The 20,846-nt window shown below is 36.0% G+C and overlaps 1 protein-coding gene across 20 annotated transcripts in view; it reads left to right on the forward strand.

Moving 5' to 3' along the window:
* LOC127960111 (forkhead box protein P1-B) overlaps positions 1 to 20,846 on the forward strand; it is a 181,526-nt gene that overhangs the window by 41,746 nt on the left and 118,934 nt on the right. For 11 of the 20 annotated variants that reach the window (XM_052559680.1, XM_052559674.1, XM_052559676.1 and 8 more), the window contains one exon: positions 16,517 to 16,581. The exons of 5 other annotated variants lie outside the window; for them this stretch is intronic. The gene's annotated coding sequence lies outside the window, so the exon portion shown is untranslated. Of the gene's footprint in view, positions 1 to 10,852; positions 11,070 to 16,516; positions 16,582 to 20,846 lie in introns of all 20 variants that reach the window. 4 more of the 20 variants (XM_052559672.1, XM_052559686.1, XM_052559675.1 and 1 more) reach the window with 2 other exon arrangements.

A 20,846-nucleotide genomic window follows, 5' to 3' on the forward strand; every position in this document is an offset into this window, starting at 1 on the left:
ATCAAGATCTAAAGTGAAGCATTTCAATATTCAAATACAGATCCAAAACAATTTGCAGGCATTACTTTGCATAGAGTGTTATTTGTTGACTCGGAGAGTGTTGGAACAAAGAGCGAACGCTGGCCGATGGGAAGCAGAAAAAGATACAGCCTTTTTTCAGAATAGCGGGAGATAAAGGTTTGGAAGCGTTGAGTCTACAAGTACATAAACATACTGGTAAGTTATTTAAAGAAAAAAATACATTGACTTGTGCTTTGATAGTTTATTTTTTTAAATAACATTTTATTTTTATTGCTGGGCATTAATTAATCGCATCCAAAATAAACGTTTTTGTGTAGATAATATGTTTGTGTGTACTGTGTATATGTATAATGTATATATAAATACACACACATGCTTGTATAAATTTAATAAAAATTGTATGTTTAGATATAAAATATATTTATATATAATATAAATGATATGATTATAAATATATACATGTAAATATTTTGAAAATATATACTTTGTGTGTGTGTCTTTATGTATAAATAATAAATATACACAGCACACACACATATATTATATAAACAAAAACTTTTATTATGGATGCAATTAATCACGATTAATCATTGCCCAGCACTAGTTATTTAAAAAGAAAAAAAGTTTTGTGGGATTTTGCTTCCGTTGCATGTCTTCCTCAGAACATAAAGATATTTTGAGGACTGTTTCCATGCACATTATGGTATAAATGTTCAGTTTCTCACACTAATAATACAGCTCATTGATCATACTCTGTAGGCAACTTTTGTGATGCTCATGGTGCTTTTGCATTCTTTTCAAAGCTTGAATGTCCTTGCACTGTAATTGCATTGACAAGTCTGACCAGCACAGACTTCCGAATATCTCCTATCCTGTTCTGTAGAAAAAAAGAACTACATACAGGTTTGTAGCGACATGAGGGTGACTAAATGAAGGTGGAATTATCATTTTTGAGTGAACAAACCTGTTTGAGAGTTCTCATGTTGAGTCCACGCCGTTGCCGAGCTGAAAATGGCCCTTAAAACATCATAATTTCTCTCCACATTTCAACACAAAAGACTCTATTGTGACCATGCTGTGCAGATGTTTATTTAAAGTCTCCTCTCTCACACAGTAACGTACGTTTCACCCAAAGAAAACACACCACCCCCCTTCTAGCTGTGTATGTGAGAGTGTGTGTCCATGAGTGGGAGGCAAGGAGAGGGAGAGAAAGGAGAGAAAGAGTGGAATAAATTAAGAAACAAGTGGTGATTTAGTGGGAGAGATAGAGACAAGACAGAATGTGGCGGGGATGGGACAGATAGACAAGCGGGAGAAATAGATGGGGTTAAGAGGCGCGAGATGGAGAGACTGGAAAAAAATAGACCGCCTGAATGTTTGACAGGGTTAAACACAGTGAAAGATTACCAGAGAAATCTAAGACATCTGTAGCGAGTATCAGCAAGAGCATTAATTAGGAGGAATCAGCGGTTTTTAATTCTTTTCTATGTGCTCGGCAGTAATGAAAGAGATGAATAATTGAAGGGAAGAAGCAGCCTTAGAACACGGTTTAAATGTAGCTAATGTCACTTGATTTACTCATTTATCGTATCAACATAATTTCAATAAAATACTTGTTTACATTTTTTTGTTGTTGTTCTGCAGATGGAATCTCTTACGAGGAAAAAAGCAAAACATTTCATTGCGACACCTCAATGCCACAACGTGGTACACTGCTAATACATATTCACATACTTATATATTTATGCATGTATATGAATTAGGTAGTATAAGAATTAGAAAGAAAAAGCAGAAATTACAGACAGTTTATTGCCTTGTTTTAGTCTGATCATTTTATGAAATAGCTTCATGGTTTGAGATTGATACATAGTCATAGCACATCATTCACTCAGGATGAGTTATGAATTGAAGATTAGTATATAGATTTAGGGGTTTAGAATATCCCTAGCCCACACTATGAGCAATAATCATAGTGATTTAGCCTGTTACAGACAGTAAAAGGAGATGAATCTACCCTAAAGACAGTGTCCAGTGGGGAGGAGACTGGTATTCAAATTAGGGTCTCATTTATTCATGTAATCCATGATAAACCCCAATAGAGGTGCAGCATGTCAGAGTGTGTCAACAAATCGCATTTGATGGTGCTGATCATGTGACCTTAGTGTAACCAGTTTTACTATAGTTTCCATGGGGGTTCAATTATGATTCATGATTTAAGCATGCTGTTATTGTTTTGTTAACCTAATAAACTAATAGCGAGGTACGAGGCTGCTTTAAAAATCCCCCATAAGCTCCACTGATCATTCCTTTTGTTGAATAATTGATTTTTACTCGCATTTTAAGTAAAATGAATATCTGATCAAATTAATATTAACATTGCCTGAAATATTTATGATGAGTGATAAAACTATGAACTATCTGCAAGATGATAAATGGCAAGAACATTCCAAATTAAGATAGAGCCATTAGTCTGTTTTTCATTTCGAGTTTAAGAAATAAATGAGAGAATTATTTTTTCAGCTACATGCAAATTAGACAAATTGTGCTTGTTGGACAGAATAAGGACTAAATGTTTTCTTTAGTCCACAATAAGGACTAAAGTTTGTAAGGAGACTGCAACTCAAGGGGAGATTAATAATGTTTTCATAAGTGTGTGTTTTTAGCAGTTTATAGCAACTAGGTGTTTCCAATAGAGTATGATGCGACCAAATTAGACTTTTGCAGCATGTTCTCAGTTTTGAGAGGTTATGTTCAAATGTAAAAGTTTTATAATGCTGGCTTCCCTATCTCCAACCTGTGATTTATGTTTTTGAAATGACTGCAAGCACGAATCATTAGAAAGCTTACTTTATACATAATGACAACCAAAAGAGTTAATGTGCATTGAACAGTATTTCTTTACATCTCAATGTTAGATGTTGTTCTGTATGTCACCCATATGATGCATAGTGGGGTATATGGAAATAAATGAAACCGATAATGTCCTGGGGAAGCGTATTCAAAGCAAGCAGTCAGCCTAAAGCAATGCACAGTTAACATTGAGTTGTTATGAGCAGGGATGCAACGATATCAAAATCCCATGATATGATAATATCTCAATATGAAGTTCACAATACAAAAACCCATGGTCTCAGTCTAAATTACATTCACACTGGTGTTTTAGAAAGCCAAATTAATTAGAATAGAATAATAATAATGATAACAACTAGGGGTCGACCGATTATCGACGCCGATATTAAGCATTTTTATTGTTATCGTCATCGGCCATTTTCAAAACCGATTTGCCGATAAAACCATTTTATTTTGAAATGCGCAATCTGGCACTGATCCAGCCACCTCAGATCGCACCGCTCTGTGGCCTAGACTAAGCCCTGCCCATCGTCCGTATGATTTGTTGGGAGTCACGAGCCTGGCCAATCAATACGGCTGGCACGGCTGGAAAATGTTCCGCTCTCACATCGAAAGCACAGGAGCTGCTTCAGTGATCATCATCACACATCAATAAGTTCTCTCTAAAATCTCTCGAAGGTAAGAATGCAGTAAACGTTCCTGAAGTTGCAATAAATCACTACACTGAAGTTGCAAAACACCTAAAATAATCGATTTATGATGACAAGCCCCGTTCAGTTATTATACTGTGAATTCCCGGTCAATGTCCGTCATTGCAGTGATATGCTTTAATGGATCATCACATCAGTGCTGAGATAGTGAAACTAAAACCTACTTCTCTCACCATTCGGCCAACTTAACGTAATATTGTGAATAGATTATCAACACGAATGAATTCACTCACGTCTGCCGCGTTTTTTTTTTTTTGTGTGTGTGTGTTGTTCACATAGCTTCACTGAACAGCGTCCGTTCTGCTAGGACTCTTAGTCAAAAAAATTGCGCATATTTGGAGAAATATTGCTTTATTATAACATGATTGCAAAATAATTTATCATACAGATTCAGAATTACCATTATGCAATTTTGAAGAGCTGAAAGGGCATCAAGCGCGAGCTCTGACGCCCTGACGCGACGGGAGCTCCCTATTCCTGATTTAGTTATCTCCGCGGCCGCGCTCTCTCATTTGACTAATAACCCTATGTTAATAACGTAAATTGTCAATCTCACATTGCACGTTTCTGGATGACACTGTCCTGTATACTTTCTAGTTTGTATCGCCGTGATAAACAGTCAAACAAACATTTAACACATCAAAAAAACAAAACAAAAAAAACACTATTACAATATGGGTTGTGTGTAGGGCTGCACGATATTGGGAAAAAATGACATTGTGATATTTTATTTTTCTGCGATATATATTGCAATATTTTTTCTTACAAACAAAAATGGGGTGAGCACACTTACATTCTCATTTTAAATGATTTAAACATCGACACCATCGTGTCAATTGATTAATATGCGCGAGGGAGAGAGAACAAGACAGCACTCGTGTTTGAAGACGGATCGCTCTCTCTCTTTATCTCTCACGCGCGCTCTCTATATGTCTCACTCGCGCGCACGCTCTCTCTGTCTCTCTCGCGCACACTCTCTCTCTGTCTCTCTCGCGCGCGCGCTCTCTCTCTGCCCTGTTAAACTTGCATGTGTTTTTCAGTCCTGTCAATGATAAACTTTCACTCTATGATGGTTAAGCTGTGCAATTAATCCGCGAATCACATTCGGATTAACTAAAAAAGCACACACACACACACGTGTGTGTATGCTTTTTTAGTTAATCCATTGATGTGCATTAGACTATTAATTGAGTAGTCACCTCTATTATTTTAGGCCATGTTTTAGTCATCAGAAAATAATTATGAGAGGTTAAGCTATTGCACATTTCTAACATGTAAATTATTGATGCCAATACTTCCCTTTCCCTAAACTGTTTAGCTGTAACAAAATATCTGTAGGCTTAATCATGAAACATACTGTGGTCCCACTTTTATTAATATTAATGTTGTTATTATGAACAGTTCTCAGAATTAAAGATGTGTTAAAATAATTTAAAGAGAGTCTTTGTCAGAGGCTTTTTTATTCTTAATTTTGACATTAATTTTCATTTTTACACTAGAAACATATCGGTTCAAAATATCGGTTATCGGTCTCCTTGATCTGTAATAATCGGTATCGGCATCGGCCCTGAAAAAATGCATATCGGTTGATCCCTAATAACAATTTTATATTATTGCTGTTCCTATTACAGTATTAGCCACATATTTGAAAACAATTGCACTAAAATAAATGAAAATGAATATTTCATAGGTACATTATTATTGTTTTGAACTACAGTAGGGAAATTACAATACTTTTTTCATAATTTCCACACTTGGAAGAGATATTTTGATTTGGACTGCATTTAAAAGTTTTAAACTTAAGCCCTATTTTGACGAAAACGGCATTAGAGCTTTTATTTTGAAGGACAACTCCTGCTTCATTGAAAACAGTCTCACTACAAATTTCATCAAATGCTGTAATCATCTGCCATGAAAATAAAGCATAATTAGTGCTGTTGCATTCCCAAATGTGCTCTAAACTCACAGCGCATTCGATAACGAGTTAATTGTTTTTAGTTCATTTGACTCAGACTATGTCAAAGCATAATGGCCCAAAACACAACTTTAAAGACCTTTTATGCTAGAACAAGACATTTAAATGTATTTTAAAAACTACACTACATGAGACCTTTCGTTTTATATCATCATGTGACCACAATAATATCGCGATACTACGATATTTATAAAACCGTTATATCGCCAGTTATGAGATCTAGTAAGGCAGCGTGTGATACAGGATGTTCAGCTGTTTGAAGTTTTTGCCTTTGCTTTTCACATTTACTATGTGAACCATAACCAAATCTGAATTCAGTGGGATTTTCAATTGTTGTACACTGTTAAAAATGATATGGTTGATTAGTCATTGCGACGTATGCTTTTCCGTTACTTTAACCTATTTCAACTTCATTTTTATGCTATGAGAGACAAGATTTAAAAAAATTTGAATCCATTTTGATTATGCGCAAAAACTGAAGACTGAACCTTAATTTTTAATTTGACTTTTTTGACAGTGTACGATGTAAATTCAGCTTCCTGTTTCTGTGACTGTTTTGGACACTATTTATGCATTTATGGTGCGGAAGCTCTCATTGTGGATATTTTTACATAACAATGTCTTGTCAGAATTAAATATTCATAGTTATCTGAAAACAATCCATGGTTCGGACTGAAATGATAGCTGCTGTAATAAATATAGTCACTTGTAATGATAGTTCTGAATTTTAATGCCGGTTTATGAACATAATAAAGGCAACATGAAAGACTTTCCATTCAATATCAGATAGCCAGGGAGAAGCAAATGATTTCAAATATTTGATATTTAAATTATTTTCAAATGAACAGAGAAGTGAGCAGAGAGAAGGGTGAGGAGTTTCCCCCAGTGGTCCTTTGGGGGCTTTGTTTCTGTGGCGTTGCTCATTAGCGAAGCGAGTCCATAGAACCGGCACACACACACCAAACAGAGACCCTGAGTGTAGCATTGACATGCGCACGCTCGCTCACTCTTTGAGGGAAGGCTGACCGAGAAGCTGTCCTGATTAAAATGACAATAGTCTAATTAACTCGACCTCTGTGTCAGTGCACAAAACAGTCGCTTGGCCTGCCAATTTCCTTTTTTCGCACTATTTCTTTGTCTTCTCCGTTCTAGAAGTGAGAGATTTTTCTCTCTCCGTCATGGCGTGGTGCTCCAAACCGTTTCCGAGTTGTGCTAATGGCAATTATTTTCATAAGCTAATTAAATCCAGGGCCTGCTCTGTGTTTCTAGCTGCAAATCCTTGAGGGAATTATCTTAAGGCTAGCGCTGCAAGCACCTTTGACTAGCAGCCTGTTAGTAATTGAGAAAAAGGGATATACTTAAAAAATGTTTGCGATTTATCTAAATCCAAATCTCGAATTTGAATTTGAGAAATAGCTAGTTTTAGGCAGAACCAGGGCGACTTAGCGGCTAACCTCCCTCACCCTGTTTTTCCTCCAGCCCGTTCCAAATTCAGCGAAAGAGAGAGAGATAAAGAGGGAAGGGGATGCCAGACGAAAGGAAAGGAAACCATTTCGCTGACAAGTAGAAGAACACTAAGCCAGATAACGTAGAATCTTTAAAGCTCTTAAACAGACACCATTCTGAAAGTTGTATTTTCCTCTTGCCCCCGCAATCTGTTGCCATTATTCGATTGGTTAATCTCATCTGAGGGCGGAGAAGAAAAAACAAGTGGAAAAAAAAGAGAGAGAAGAAAAGAACCGCTTAGATGAGTGGAGTGGAAAGTGCTTTCAGTTCTATTATCCTTCTTTTGGTGATTGCGGCCCATAGGGAGATAATTACGCTTTAGTCTTGAGTTAATGAAACGAAAACTTTCTTTCTTTTCTCTCGACTGAAAAGGAATGGTTGATCTTTTGTGCCACTATCTGAAGACATCTCCCACCCTTGACAGGGGCACATTGAGGATGCGTTTTGTTTTAGGGTGAAAAGGCCCCCCCTCTCCCCGTACGCACACACTTGGGCTGTCAGTTGAGCAGCGATATGACACATCCTTCAGCATATTGAGTTGCCAGTTCCTCTCGCTTCAGATGCTCTTCCCTGTAGCTCCGCTGCTAATAAAATACACCCAGAGAAACAAAACAGAGAAATGCTCTCAATATAACACATGGCCTTTACTCAAAGCAAAAGCTCAGTGCAAAAGCAACTAACTTTTTGAAGCAATACAATAATTATACAATAATACAATAATTTCGAGTGAACAAAATACCTCCTATATTGTGAGCAGTTTGGTTTGTGTAATGAGCAAATTACAATTAGTGTAATTCCAGTAACTATGCTTTCAAACTGGAGCCTGTGGCTTACTAGTTAGTACATGCTGTTTATATTTAGCCTGGTTGCTTATGGAGTCCCAATTCTGTTTCTAAATAATAATAATTATTATTATTGTTATTATTATTATTATTATTATTTTATAGGTATAATAGCAAAAATATAAAATTATTATTAATGTTGGTTATTATGAATTGTTAATGTAGTTTTTTTATATAATAAGGTTTTGTTTTTGTGTGAAGCTGAATGTGTCTAGTGCTACTATTACTATTAAAACTAAATATTTTTACACTAATAATAAAATCAATTATTATTGTTGTTATTATTAGTAGTAGTTGTTTTGAAGCTAGGTGTCTGCTGCATATTATATTATATTATATTATATTATATTATATTAATATTTAAACATGTAGCATAATAATTCATTATTTGTATTATTTTTTATAAATTTTAATTTTTAGGTGAAACAATACTTTGTTTCTTGTGCCAACAATAGTAATAACAATAATGTGTTGTTTTTGCACTTGACAATTATATCTTGAAGTCATCATCTCATCATGATGTTTGTTAGGTGGTTTTGTTTATTGGTGTTAGTGTTTATTGGTGCTTACAGTATGTGAGAAATGCAGGTTTCCATTCCATTCTTGGCCTCTGTTGTTGTCTCTGAACCAAAAAAAAAAAAAAAAAAAAAAAAGGTTGTGATGAAAGTTTATGTTTGTGCACTGTCCCTGTAGAAGTCCACATCTGGTATGTGGTGCTTTAGGACCGGGTTATTCTGACCCCTCCTCCTTTTCCTCCTCTCTCACATTTCATCATCTGTTCTGCAGCTCTCCACTTCTCACTCACTCATTCTTTGGCCTTGCTGGATCCATCTGCTGTTATTATTTGCCTCTGATAATTGGCTTGAACAATGGAATGCCTGTGTGTCCCCCTCGCCTTTGAAACAAGACACCCTGTTTATTTTCTGGAGGTTCTGTCTGTGCTCCCTCTTTTTTTTTCCTTTCTCACTCACCTCATCCGTCAATCCTCATCCCTTCCCCTTTTTCTCTCCCCATCTTTCTCCATCTCTCTCTAAGTTTCTCACTCTCTCCTCCTTTTTTAAGTGAGTTGTTAAAGTCATACATGTTAGTGCGTTTCTGTATGAGTGTCATGCTTGGGATTCTTTGCAGGAATGGGTCGTGATTGCTCAGTTTACCATCGATCATGTGACTTTACATCTCTCTACAGCCACTTTAAGGTCGAAAGAGAGTGAGAGAGATAGGGAGAGTTGCAAGAAATAAAGCACCATATTATTGGACTGCACTGTCCTTTTTACCTCCACCTACATCCTGTTTTTCAAGTTGTTTTCATTCCTAAGTTTTATTAAAGGGGTGGTTCACTGTTTTTGTTTTTTTCTAGACTTGATCATGTTTATGGGGTGCAGTTTAACATGTCTTAATGCTCACACTTCTCTGAGAAACGTGCTGATCATTTCCTGCTTTTATGAAGCCCCTCCCTCAGAAATAGGCGATGGGATCTGATTGGTTAGCTAGCCCAGTGTGTTGTGATTGGCTAATCAGACTCTAGTGCATGTCTAAAAGTTCCTCCCCTCACCTCAGCGTTATGTGTTCTGGTTTTATTGTAAACAACAGTTTCGTTAATATCGCTTATCAGTTTGAGCCTGATTGAGAAGCACAGAATATTATTGAAAAGGATCACGCAGAAACTGTGCATGAACAGCTTTTATGGTAGGCCTATGTTTTTTGTTTGTTGTTGTCACATACTTTTAGATACGCTTTTAATTGTAGATTCTACTGCTTCTGATAGCTCTTAATATACAGTTTTATTTTCATTAAAGCTTTGAAGGGGTCATATGATGCGATTAAAATGTTTGCTTTTCTTTTTTCTTGTTACAAGCTCTTGGTGCATAAAGAAGATCTGTAAAGGCACAAATCCAAAGAGATATTATTTATAAAACTAAAGACACTGCCATGCCCCCCTAAAACGTCTCATTCAAACATGCCCCCACACGTTTACATCATTATGTGGAAATATCTGCGTAATGCCGCCCAAATGTTCACACAAAGAAAGAAGGCGTGGTTTCAGTAACTGCAGTTAGTGTTGAAGCAGCCATGTCCGAGAGATGCCGTGTGTATCTAGACGAAAGCTAAAGCACTTTATTTCGCCTTCTGAAAGTAGGCCAAATAAACATTTTATGGACACATTTTATGGATGACCGTTTCGTGAACCTAGGAGAGGAGGTAATTCTGACTTTGCTATGACTATATGGTGCTTCTGAATCAGCTACTGTAAGTATGTTTTGTTATTAGTTTAAGTATTTGCTATTGAAATGCAGAGTTTTGCGTGTTGCGTGTGTGTGTGTGCGCACATGTGTGTGTGTGTGTGTGTGTGTGTGTGTGTGAGAGAGAGAGAGACGTCACAAAGTGCAGTCAACTGTCTTAACCGTCCTTGACTTGTGTACTGCAAACACATACAAGCTTCATCACTGTGTCTGTCACGCAACTCTGTTCCCCTTTCAGGCATGAACTGATGGTAAAACTAAAGACAATATTTTGAAAGATGAATCTCGCTATTATGGAAAGAAGCGTTACATTTCCGACGGGTGCTTGTGGTGATCAGCCTATCACAATGAACTGGGTCAGTTTCCAATCAGAGCAGACTGCTCTTGTTGATGATGTGTAAAGTTAAATGTGCCTAGATAGCATAAACCAAAACAGCCAAAACAAATGAGTATACTTTAATAATATAATATTAAATTATTGTACATGTTGTACTTACTCATTTCTAGTTTATCTCCAGAGTAGTCCGTTTCTCCTCAGCCGTTGTTTGATTAAAGTATTTCAGGGACAGAACAAGACAGGTATGCGTTTCCCAGCAAGCAGTGGTGCGATCGGTGCCAGCCCTTCATTTGCTGAGTGTTTGTGTTTATGCAAACGGAGGCCCTCTTCCTGCATATTCAATCTTCAACTCAGGCTTTTGTTGTGTTTAGACCGCATACCTCCAGCCCCCGAGACGAGAGTGCGTGTGTGTGTGAGCCAGAGAGCGCGAACGGGGCAAGACTGCTGGTTGCATACTGTTCGCACCTCACTTACAACTTTATATAGACGCAGCTGGTGAAGAGAGGACTTTCGTTAAACTGCAGATCAAAGTGTGGGACGCAGAATTTATTTGGAGTTGGCTTGTGGAGCTCTGGGTTATGTTCATGGGTAAGTGTTCACAGACTTTAAGCGATGCATTTACTCTCCCTCTTGCTTGCTGGGCTAAAAATACTGTCTAAACGCTTACGTTTCTGACTGTGCACCTCGGACCCCCTCGCTCTCACTATCTCACTCTCTTTCTGAGGAAACCACACAGTGTCTGCCTCCTCTCTCTCCTGTCCAATTAGATCTTTGCCTCAAAAGGAGAAGTGAATCTGTATTGAGATATTTTGCACTTTCCTCATTCACTGCGCTTACTCTCACTCTGTCTCAGTACAAGGAAATGGAATTTGTGGGTTATTGATATTAATAGTTGTGCACAGGATCTGTGGTCAAAGGAGAGAAGTGAACACATGAGAAAAAAAGAGAGAGCCAGAGAAAAAGAAGCCGATTGGTGAGGAGAATGAGGAAACGTGATGTCAGAGGAGACGTTAAAGCATGGTTTAGATCATGCAAAGAAATTAACCATAATTATTAATGATATGTTAAAAAAGAGGTATGTTTAATAGTTAGGAAATCTTTAAATGACTTTATTTAGCTCTTCTCCGTCTATCTCTCTATCTATCAGCCACTCTTCTGTCTTCAGTGTCACATGATACTTCCAAAATCATTCTCATATGCCAATTTGCTGAAACATTTTTTATTATTATTGATGTTGAAAGCTGGTTAATGTTTTGTCAGAACAGTGCTATATTATTTTCAGTAATTTTTTTTAATAATTGGAAAAGTTCATAAGAACAGCATTTATTTAAAAAAAAAATTGAAATACTAGTTTCTCTCAATATTTGAATGGTAACCTATTTGAATGGCCATTTCTTCTGAAATATTTGTAAATGTATAATGCACATTTTATAGTAATAATAATAATTATTATTATTATTTTGTAGGTTTTATTTTATTTTTTATTTTTGTTTACAATTTTGTCTTATTATTTTTGTCTTATTTGCTGTGTGTACTGTAAAATTTAACAGCCATATTCTCTAGATATCGGTATTGGCAGCAGCCATAAAAAATGGTCAATGTATAATGCACATGTATCATTTTCTGTTTTTGAGTAGTTTTTGAGTTAATATCTAAATATCATGAAATCATATTTGCTATAATTACATTATATTACATTGCTAACCATAGTCTCAAGATATCTATATTGGTGTTGGACATTAATAAAAATATATATTAGAAATATATTTCACTGCTCGTAAAGATAGCATTGCATAACTGGGTTAAACTCCTCTGTTTCAGGGTAAAACGAGTGTTAACCCTCATATCCTTAGTCCTTAGCTGTGTAAATGTCATGTCAGAGAGTAAGAGAAATCACTCTACAGTAGTTCCATACTCTCATGGCACTGGTTTGTAAAAAAAAAAAAAAAAAAAAAAAAGTATAATCCAATTACAGAAAAAAGGAAAAGAAAGAAGAGGGGGAGGTGAGCTCAGAAAAGAAAACAAGTGCAGCTTTTTATTTGTCTTTTGCATGATTTCATTAGAACATGTTTTGAAAGTCTGTCTGGACCGTTTCTGGTATCCAGAGTAAAAGAATGTTCTATTCAGCCTGCACTCTTGCCTGTTAACATTTAAATAGTGTAAAGAAATGCACTGCCTTATTTGTTTTGGGATAGGAACAAAATACCGCTGCCTTGGTATTAAGACTGTAAAAGCTATGTGTGTGTGTTGTGTGTGTGTGTGTTTACTCTGTGTACTTTGTTGTTAGCTCAGCAAAACGTGAGGGCAGGTCTGAAAAAAAAATATCTAGATCAGACAGCCTGACATTCAGCAGACTATGTACCGACTCGCTTGGCCTCCAGAAGCTCAAGTGACCCACGTACAAACCTAGATAAATTAGGTTTCGCATCTGTTTGCATGTCGGAAAACCGCCGTTGTTTACACGAACATGGACGTGCAAAACAATGGGCGAAGCCTGCTTGTAAGCGAATTACAAAAATGACTTTCAGGGTTTTTGGGAATAGTTGAAATGAATCAGGCTCTGGTGAGAGAGTGAGTAGGAGAGAAAGAGAGAGAGACCTCAGTTCAGTCACCTTTTTGTCAGGCCTTTGTAAACAGCTGCATTTGTCTCAAAGTGAGTCATGCAATTTTCCTGTATTTCAGAGCACAGACAGTGACTTGGAAAATCATGTGCACACACCCTAAAAACAAACACAAATGGACTCGATATAGATATCACTGCCTGTCCTCTGCTCGGTCTCTCATTCACGGTCTCTCTTTTTCAGTTTTCTCCTTTTCTGATTGTCCTCTTTTGGTTTAGCATTTAAGGTTTGAAAGTTTAATAGAAATTTATTCGAAAAAAAACAGACATTTTAAAGAATGTTCACTCTGTTCTTTTCCCTTTTTTGACAGCAGGTCCATACGACTTGCTTGCAATATTCCAAGGGCCAGATTTACTATCAGCTTGCACCAGCGCAAACTCTCCTTTGGCGTGAAAAACTACTGTCAGGATTTACGAAATACACAAAGTGGAAAATTGGCGTTGAAAGGCATAGACACATTTATTTTTGCAACTCACCTTATTAAATATGCATTTGCAGGAGTTTCCTTTTCGATCTGTAAATTTATGAGAGGAGAATATTTAAATGAATAACGCAACGCAATTCACTAAGGTTTATTTACTAAAATACTAAAATTATGTTCGTTTTTGTTTTACAAAGGAACAAAAGGAAACTAATAGTTTTACACAACACCATTCTACAATATTTTTCTGCAGTGCTTGTCAGAGGACACTGGATAGATTTGCTTCCTTGACCAATAGGGGAGAAGAGGAGCTGGTCACAGCCTATGAGCTGCACTCAATCCCTGCATAAATTAATATGCTAACGAGGCATATTCGTAAGCATAAATGTTCACTTATGACCCCACTGCAGAAGAAGCCACATATATGCTATATAAGCATTCGCAAACCGATTAATGGAATGGCTTTGCTTGGTGGTAAATATTCATGTGCTCTTGTGTTTTTGGTGAAGTGAGGAAAGAGATGGTCCATTAGATGGACTGAAGAGGCGTTCATAATGACAACCAGGGCCTTTTCCGTTAGGATTGGCTTGGTTTTAGCCAGGAATTGGTTGGAGTGTGTGATTCGACAGCCTGTATGATGTAAATGTGGTCAAATAAGAACAACATTTTGTAGAAGTCCTCTTCAGGTCTGGTTTTATTAATGAGATTGTTGATATTCGTGTGCATGATATAATTTTTAGCCATCATTGTCATGTATGACCAAAGTTTTTACCAGATTCTAAGTAAAACACAATTAGCTTAATATTTTATTAAAATCTATGTTATTTATCAAAACTTTCTTGTACCATAAGTTTTTCTTTTTTTTCTTTTAAGAAATTAATACTTTTGAGATATTCTTACTGTTTAAGAAATAATTCTTGTTTTGTAGTAATGGCTGCTAAAAATTAATGATATTATTAAACTGTATTAAGAGTATAAATATAATGTCAATAATAATGTCACTTAATGTTACTAAAAGTAGTATAAATGATCTGTAATGAAAACAGAAGCAATTATAAAAAAGTGCCAAAATATTTAATTATGTGTATTCAGGATATATCAACAACATAATCAAGTCCAAAGGTCCAAAATTGTCTGTAGTAGAAGAAACACCTTTACACAAGAACTTGAAGTTGTTGTTTTTTCCCTATTCTGTCTGTTTCTTCACTATTATCTTCAGACAGTATTTAGCCCATGTGCTCATTTAGTTGTCTCTCTTGCCGTGTTTCCTTCATAACACTCCCATGAAGTCGATCATCTCAGCAAGTTCCCCGAGCACCAGAATGCTGGTTCTTTTCCTTCTCCAGCTGGGTCTAACAGTATGAGCGTATTTATTCACTCCCCAGGCCTCCACCACCCCGCTGCACAAAACACCAGCCTTACCTCCAACTTCATGCATTCAGTCTGGACTGTTATCGATTTAGCAACACATTACGGTGCTAAAAACTGAAAGGTAACTGCTGGTGTGCCCCCCCCCCCTTTTGTTCTCAATGCAAAACGTTCTCGTCATTAGGATGAGAGAACATTTGTCTAAATGAGCGTTAGGCATTTCAGTAAACTCATTTAGCACCTGAGACCTTAGCAGGTGATTTGAATAAATGATGTTTAGCTTTTTAAGCTGAAAAATTCATCACCTGTCACCAAGAGCCATTGATTCATAACAGCAGGGATGACGTGTTAATTGAAGTCTAATGAATTAGAATGAGACAAAAATGGAATCAGCACAAGATACGTGCAAAAGGCACATGGTTCTTGTGGTGGCTTGTGTTTTTAGTCACTGAAAATGCTGACCACCCACCTTAACAAGGGCATCGAACAGATAATTGATGCAGGAACATGGACCTGCTGTACCAATGTGTTTTATCTGTGCTCACTTTACCTGAGATAAACAGAATCACTCTGCTCAAACGGCCAGCCACTGTTTTGACTGCCAAATGTAAACTGCATATTTTTTCACGTTCGGCTAAGCTTTCATGCTTTTATTCAAATGCCCAAGGGATGCAGGCCTATAGTATCTTTCTCAATAGTCTAGCATGAGAATATGCTCTTAGAGTATATTGAGACTGTAAATGTGAGCTTGTTTGCCTCACTGGCTTTTAGGGGGAAGTACTTTATAAAAAAGCATTGTGGCAGATAATACTATGACACTTTGATATTGAAATTCGTGCATAATGATTTTTATGTTGTATTTCATGATACTTCCAATAATCCCATGGTAATATATATTGGTAGTAGTGTGACACCATGCCCCCCAAAAATCATACTTTTTCAAAAGATTTCTATTTAAAATAAATGCTGTTTTTTTGATGTTTTTCTTATTCATAAAATAATTCAAAAAAAAATGTATCATGGTTTTCCAATAAAATATTAAGCAGCACAACTGTTTTCAATGTTGATAATAATATTAAATGTTTCTTCAGCACCAAATCCGCATATTAAAATGATTTCTGAGGACCATGTTTCCCTGAAGACTGGAGTAATGATGACAATTTCTTGAAGAAATACATTATAATTTCAAATGTATTAAAAATAGAAAATGGACGTACAAAAAAAACAACACCTTTCTTTTTGATCAAATAAATGCAACATTTTGTTCATAAGAGACTTCTTTTAAAAAGTAAACTCTACTGTAAAACATTTGCTAAAGTTAAAGTTTAACCTTGAAAATGAAATGGATTAATAAGGGCGATGAATCACACATTTCCATACTGTAGTTAACAGTTAAAAGATAAAAGTGTGTTTTTCTGTTCTCTCAAGTTCTGTTTAGTAGATGATGTGTTTATTCGGTATGTCCACGATTGAGTCCTCATTAGTTTGTCTGCACCATCAAAATAGCTTAACAAAAATAGCTTACTTTTCATGTAATTTTGTACGCGCAGAGAAGACTGATGGTTTGTGACAGCTGCAGTAATTTTACATCTACAGCTTTTCCTCTGTGCTTGTTGTCTCTGCAGGGCAGGGAGGTTAAACGCAGCGCTGGAACTGAAGACGGCCGCAAATAAGCAAATCCTTAGAGAAGGTAAACAAATGATTAGTTATTAGACTCCAGTGGAGCTGTGTATGAGAGTGGATGCACATGTGCCTGTGTGTTTGTTAACTACAGAGGGCAGGTCTTGTGCTATAATTCTATATCTAGTTTAATGAATCACTTGATTTTTTTTTTTTTTTTTTTTTGCAGCTCTTGTGTTTGTATGCTTTTCTCAAGGTTAAGAGAAAATGAGAGGTTGTTTATTTTTGTCAAAGTTTATCGCTAAACAGGACGGCTTATTTGCCTAACTGCACAGGTCTTTTATTCCCTTTGTTTCTCATGTTTCTTGTTTTTGAGAAACGATTTGTTTTTTATCAGTCCCTGTTGAGTTGCTGAGAAATCAACATATTTAAAACAGTCAGTGTTATTAAGAAGACTTTTGGAATTATCCGGATACTATGATGAGGATAATTTAGACAATAGTGGCACCAAACAATTTGTGAAATGATTCTTGGCTTCCAAACAGGTTTCCCAACCTGTCTACTCCAGAATGGAACAGCCCTATAGCAGCTGACATGGAGACCGGAGCAAACCATAGAACTGAATTAGGGGTGTTCATGTACAGTATTAAGGCACAGAGTGTGAGAAGGATTGAGTTTGTGTGTCTGTTCTGTCTCTAACATAGTGGACAAGGAAGGGACTTCCCAACCTTTCCCATGAGCTCATGCTCACAGACACATTCACACACACCCAAATACACAAACCTAGTTCACTAAGTCTATTTGTTTTCTCTCAATGTTTTTCTTACCATATACACCTTCTTAAAAAGCTACCCCTGCCGTCTTTCTGCATCATTAGTCTGTTGACCTCACTCGTTTGTCATTACAAACACCGTAAAAACTATATAGCAACCAGTATCTTTGTCCTTTGTCTTCTTTTTCAGTAAAAATAATTGGGAGATTGTGATAAGAATGATGCTATGGGATACATTCAACTGATTTTGGATTTTGATACATTTACAAACTTTTTAAACGTTTGATTCATCATACACTTTGTTCTAATGCAAAAAGACTTACTAATATATTTAATTCAGTCCACTTCTTGGCAGAAACACGTGTTTATTTCTGTATGGATGACTGTTACAGTCCTATCCCCACTCAACCACACTTCTTAAAGTAAGTTTATATCCACTTAAACTCTGAGTACATTTTCAGAGAGCTAAACAGCAGGGGAAAATATTATATTTGCATGCTGTGTGGCGCCTGCCAAGGGCTAAATTGGAATGCCTCTGAAGATCATACACTTGATTATTTACTTTATGTGCCTCATCCTATCATTTTACGACAACCACAAAGATGGAAATTCTGAAGTAACACCAAATGAAAAGTTGTATATTGATGCATTTTAGGGCGCAGGGGTGGATTAGGGTCCATGTAATAGCTCTTCCGAGTACATTTTATTGCTTACTACAAAAGAAAAAAAAAAAATGTAATTCTGTGTATCAGCATCAGGTTGAAAATTGCTTTGTATTAGCATTAGCATTTGGTAAGCTCCTAATTCCCCTGTTTCTACAGCTGAGTGTGTTTCTATGCATTTACAAGTGCTTCCGATTCGTAGGAGTTCACTTAAATCTCTTTTTCTGCCAAAGCTATGAACATAATAAACAAGCCAGCATGGCTAAAGCGCCACACGGGAGAGATTGCTAACGAGAAAGTTAAATGCTTACGCTAGTCACACAGTTGTTTATGCGCACGTGTGCGTAACTCCAGAGAGGTTTATAACTCTGCTGTAATAAAAATAATTTTTAGAGCAGTCACATCTGAAACGAAAGAATCAGCTCCAGCTTCTCTCTCTTTTTTTTAATCATGAAAGTGTCAGCATTTTTCTATATTGTGAAAGTGTGTAATGATCATACCATATAAATACAGTATGGACGCTTACAATAATGACATTGTCATGGTGCTTATTATTTTGGTAATGGTACTGTTAAACAACTGTTGGCTAAATTATGCCAAAATTATGACGTATGATTGGAAACAGTTAAAAAGGACAAAACCTCAGAAGTGGAACATGTCCAAAATATTTTTCCTTCTAGGTTATTTTTATGTTAGATAATATTTTATCCAACATGTCTGTGTGCAGCTAACATGCATACTTCTTTGTTTGGACAGTAGCTGATTTCACAATGGCATACTGTATATCAAAGATATTGCACTTTTATGGTGCTCAAAGCTAAAAATGTCTGATTCCAAATTCATTGATATTTAGTGAACTGAAAATCTTAAAAAGGAAAAAGTGCTAGGATATTTTCTCAAATATATCCAACAGATTTATGCCTCTACTGACTTTAATAAAAGTTAGATGCTGTTTATTTAGTAGAAAGTGCCGAATGAGGCTCTTCTCTAAATGCTTATAAGAAAATGACAATTACAAATCCATTATATTTGTCTTGGTATTGATAACTGAATGAATTCTGTTCTCTTAGAGGAGGAAAGGCTTTGATATAGTTGGTCTGCCACTGCGTCGGAGCGAGTCTTCGTGACAGAATCTTTGTACTGAATGGAAGTGATGGCAGTCAGGCAGGCAGAAGTCTCGGCTTCTGTCAGAGGAGTTGTCTTCAGAGAGATGAAAGGGAAATCTGTCCAAAAAAAACGCTCTGCGAGAAGTGTGTGCGAGAGTGTTTGTCACATATATCACAAAGCTCAGTTTGTCTTCTTTTCATCTGAAGACATATTCTGTATGTTCTTTCTTTTTTCGCATCACTTTTCAACTCCTTCATCCAACTGAAAAAAGATGACCGTATTTTAAATGGGTCAAATTGAACAATAGAATGATTATAGACGGTGCTTCCAACATCAAATGAATGCATTTGCTTCTTTTTTTTCTTAAGGAAGGTTGTGTTTTTTTTTCCTCTTTAGTCATTTTGTTTTCTTTGTACTAGCAATGCAAATACACCACATGGTTGAACTCTTTTTGGTAAGACGAAAGTGAAATCATTAGCACATTGTTGAAAATAAGTAGGTAAGCCATACAATATGGGCTTAGTCTTAGCTTGCCTTCCTTAAAAATACACCTTACAATGATCAGATTATGTTCATAAATCATCATAAGCTCCAAGCATTCACTGAAATATAAAGTATATGCCCTTAATGACTCACATAGGTTGATGTTGATTGTTCTCTATCCAACATTTGTTATATTCATGGTCAATATCATTTTGGCAGTTCCTTGCCTTGGTATTTATTTTGAGGAAGCAAAATCCCTTTTAGGGATGAAGCACCTGGGCCTGGCTGCTTAATGGAATAGCTTTAACATTAAGTAAATAAACAGCTTGAATTTGAAAGGTATGAGTGTGTGTTTGTGTGTGTGTGTGTGTGTGTGAGTGAGTGAGAGAGACAAAAAGAGAGGGGGAGTGTATTTGTGCTGTGGGTAGGAAAGGAGATACGCCTACACTGGTTAGCAGAAGTTTTGTTGTGGCTTTTAAACTCCGTAATAAGAGTTTGACTTTGGACTTTGTTAAAGGTGGAGTGTGTCATTTCTGCGCCGCTTTTGGCACCAAATGGAATTACACAAAAATATTGTGTATGCAATAAATGTAATGCACTATGTTCCTTTGTATGGAAAGGTAACAGATTTTTATTTATATATATATATATATATATATATATATATATATATATATAAACATTGATTTGTTTGATGATTTATTCAAAGGTTTTACTTAAGTACTAATTTAATGGTGCTTTATGCTTTAATCAAACTGAGTCTTAATTTCTGAACTGATTCAAAATTTATTTATTTATTTGGCTCAAAATAAACTGAAAATTGTAAAAAGGTAACCCGTTCATTACAGTAGTGATGCTATAATATTAAACTACTCAGCATAAATAAGTATACAATATAATATACTAGAGTTTTTAATGAAATATTCAAATAATTATAAATATATCTTGTTGAGAATGTATTGAGATATTGAGATTGTATAAGGATTTTGATTGTATAGGTCTGGATCAGTTTGCATCCTTGGATCAAAAAAAGAAAAAAAAAAAAAAGAAAGAAAAACCCTGCTTTAAATGATGCATTATCTAATCTTTTGGGCTAAAATATTGTATAATATGGAAATAACGTCAATTAATGTTATTACATGGACAAAATAGAATGCACTTTACTTGTCTCTGATTTATTTTTTTTATTTTCTCACATTAGATTGAAAGCTAATTCAACATATCAAACAAATAAAGTGAACAGGCACGTTAAAGCAGATCTGTTTTACTGTGTGTTTTGCACCAGGTCGTGGACCGGTCGCTTTAGTGGTT

This window comes from Carassius gibelio, chromosome B6 (genome assembly GCF_023724105.1).
Source record: "Carassius gibelio isolate Cgi1373 ecotype wild population from Czech Republic chromosome B6, carGib1.2-hapl.c, whole genome shotgun sequence".
NCBI classification, from domain to species: Eukaryota; Metazoa; Chordata; class Actinopteri; order Cypriniformes; family Cyprinidae; genus Carassius; species Carassius gibelio.